Raw genomic sequence first — 3,969 nt, 5'->3', positions numbered from 1 at the left:
CCCCTCACTAATGTCCAGCAGCTTCCATTTATTAATGAATTGTCCAGCATCCGCCCCACTAATTAAATTTTCAGTTGTCTCCCCTTACTACTCAAATGTCCATCAGCTTCCCCTCACTAATCAAATGCCTAGCATCCTCCAATCAGTGAGGTAATGTCCAGAAGCCTCCCCTTAGTAATGAAATGCCCTGCAGCCTCCTTTCAGTAATCAAATGCCCAGCAGCCTTCCCTCACTAATGAAACATCCAGCAGCCACCACTTACTACAAAAATGCCCAGCAGCCTCCCATCACTAATAAAATGCTCAGCAGCCTCCCCTCAGTAATGAAATGATCAGCAGCCTCCCATTAATTAAATGCCCAGCAGCCTTCTCTTAATATGATGTGGGGGTGGTGATGACTGATGACATCATACAGTGTGCACAGGCAGTGAGTGATAAAATCACACTTGTACTGGCCTGGGCTACGTACACTCAGGCCCATATAATATTATACACTCCTACACATTCACATAGAGTAATTTAGAGTAGATTACTTCAAGATTCGGTAGTTATATACTATACTATACAGGCGGTCCCCTACTTAAGAACACTCGACTTACATACGACCCCTAGTTACAAACGGACCTCTGGATGTTGGTAATTTACTGTACTTTAGCCCTAGGCTAGAATAATCAGCTGTAACAGTTATCACATGTGTCTGTAATGAAGCTTTAGTGTTAATATTGATTCTTATGACAACCCAACATTTTTAAAATCCAATTTTCACAGAGACCAAAAAAGTTCTGGTTGGGATTACAATAATAAAATATACAGTTCCGACTTACATGCAAACTCAACTTAAGAACAAACCAACAGACCCTATCTTGTATGTAACCCGGGGACTGCCTGTACTATATAAAAATGGGAGCCCCCTTCAGGCACTTCGGTACCATGAAAGTTATATCAATGTATGCATTTCTTAATATTGATTCTGTGATATATATTTTTTTTTAGACCTGTAGTGGTTTTATAACATCCATTCTATGTTTGACTCTACAAAGAAACTGACAGACATCTCTTTGAAAGTCCATTCAATAATTCTGCTGTGTGACAGTTTGTAGATTGCTGGAAAACTAACATCTTTAATAAAAATACAGTTATATAAAGAAAGTTCATTCAATATCTCTGTTGTCTGATCTAAAGAATGAAAAAACACAGAGGGTTACTGAGAAACTTTGACTATGATACTTAAATAGACTATCTGGCATGGCGCCTTGTTTCCTTGGTGATGTGGCGCGGCTGTGTTGCTTCCGCGCATGTACAGTGACCCCACTCCTCCTTCCTCCAATGTGGGTGCTCCGCAACGGTGATACGCGGGCCATGTCATCGAGACTTCCGGCAGCCGTCCCATTGGAGGAGGTCCAGGACAGCTGACGGTAATATACCACTTCATTTGGTATAGAACATTACCCCTGACAAAGCCACAAAGTAGTGGCGATATTATTATCTATACCTGTTGCCAGTGTGTTCAAAATCATCTGTTATGGCAGGTGGTCTGGTTTTGTAGGCACATTGTTGTGCTTTTTAATGTTTTTTAAAGCATAACAATAAACATGTATTAGTTTTATTATCTAGAGTCTATAATCTATTTGGTCTTTGCATAACACAAGATCATGCTAGTTTTTTGGCTCTGATATTTCTGCATTGATGTTAGGCCATATGTATTGGGGTTATACTGTTGACATGACAAATTTTTGATACTCTTGTTGTATGGCAGACTGTGGACCCCCTCCATCCCTGGAAATCCCATGGTTACACCCCTGATGTAGGCTACATTTAAGAACTGGGCTGCACTTACCACTTCACAGTGATATTGTACTAGCAGGCTTTTATGCTATTGGGTTCGGTAGCACAGAACCAGAAGGAGTCTCACAACCCAGCAGAAAGCCTAATGACAGACTCAACCTCATATCTCTGAACTCCCACTCAATGCATTGCACCACATCGAAACCAAACGGCATGCAGCATAGCACTGTGTAAACAGGTTTCAAATACTCAGTTTAGTTTATGCTTCTGTTTAGTCTCAGAAACTGATTACAAGCAGGTAACCAACAGAGCCATATGAGAAGGATTGAGAATAATGGGGGGCATTCATTAAGTGACACAGCTTTTAGCTGGTTTATTTGCGCATCAAAGGTTGCACCAAAAAAAATTATCAGGAACGTAGAAGTGCAGGAAAAGTATTGAGATTTCTCAGTTGCACCCAAATTGTGACAACCAAAACTGGTGTAAATACGATAAGGATTGCCTCTGAATGTGTTTTATATCTGATCATCCTACTGCTGGGATTCTTGAGAATCATGAGAATATGATTTCTGTATTGCTAGCATAGGCAAAGATTGTCCCTAATGGTGGCAAACACGGTTCTAGAGCTTTAAAGTATGTAAAAAAAAGAAATTCCAAACAATGGACAGAGCTCTATCTCCAATGATGATGCTCAAATGCCATTATTTCCTTAATAAATATAAATACTAGTGCACATATACCACAACTTGCTGAATGGAACTGCTGAGAACTGCAGAACTGAAAAGTTCATATCTCAACCTTTCAGGCTCCAAGATTTTTGACAAAAGGTTTACTCTGTTTTACATTGCCAAAACACAAAAGAGAAAGAAAGCAAACACAGCAGGGAAGTTCTCTAGACAAAAAGACCAGGGATTGAAACATTGACCTTTATATTCTCTTTGTTTCTTGTCTTCTGCTGTAGTCTTGCACATTGTTCGCCCTTTTACTCTCTGGAATACAGGTCCATGCAAATAAAAAGAAATGGTAGCAATAGAAAAACAGTTTATAAAGCTTCCGAATTTTTAATTTAATGAGGAAAAAACTCACTTCTGTGCTCCGTGCTGCACTCAGTTTCCCTTGAGTGGTAGTCACGATAATAATCACAATTTCTTGCATTGTGCGAGGATTTGCAATTATTTCAGTGCTTCTACACCAGAAAACAATGTTTTAAAATGCTGACTTAAAATGGTGACATTAAAATCCTTTACATTCTGCACATAGCAAGCCCCAATAAAGGTCTAAGGGTATATTCACATCTATATTGTAGCTAACATCAGATGCATATGTATTTATCTGTCACAGAATTGCAAAAATAAGGACAGATTTTTAGCTCAGTATCTATTTATTTATGGTGTAATTGTCTGTTGCACACACTTCCATTCATTTATGCACAACTGTACATATCGTAATTTTTTTTGTTCCCTGGTATTGTAAGCATTTCAATTACTGAGTGCTCTTTCATTTAGGAAATGAAGAAGTTTCTTAACATTTTTAATGATCCCAAGAAAAGGTGTTATGACAGGCAGCTGAAGCTACTATAAAGATCTCTAATGTATGAATTACAAACTATCATTTAGTTGTAAATATGGATGGATTAGTAAAATAAACTTTTGTCCCCGATTGATGATGCTTCTTACTATTGAGCAGAAAGAATCACTTGTCACTATGAACAATATGATTCAGAGGCTCAGAAGCAGAATGTATGCACCATTTTAGATGACACTCTTGATAGTTGTGAATTATTGGTAGGGTATTTATTCTCCATAAAGCCAAAAAAACTATTTACAAATCAAATCAGTGTTTGGCTTTAGAAATGTATTTTTCAAGAAAATATCTTATTCATTTCTAGGTTGTCTCTTGAAGGTATGCCATGTGTAAACCTATTTCAGGTCATAAGGAAATTATAGAGGAGGTTTCCCTGGTAGGGATTTCCAAACACAGGCCCTGTTGTAATAGTGGCTTCTGCACTGGTAGGTATGCCATTTGAATGCATTACATTATTGACTGTGCATGTGCGGACTATGCAGTATGTCCAACATTCAATCAGAGAAACAAAATATCAGATAGTTTAAAAAAAAAGAAGCTGTTTGATCACTTTTTCAAGTGTTGATAGATGTGGATTTCTGTGGCAAATCGGAATATTCAT

Source organism: Engystomops pustulosus, chromosome 4 (genome assembly GCF_040894005.1).
Source record: "Engystomops pustulosus chromosome 4, aEngPut4.maternal, whole genome shotgun sequence".
Lineage (NCBI taxonomy): Eukaryota > Metazoa > Chordata > Amphibia > Anura > Leptodactylidae > Engystomops > Engystomops pustulosus.
The sequence above is the reverse complement of the archived record's forward strand: the minus strand, read 5'-3'. Positions refer to the sequence as shown.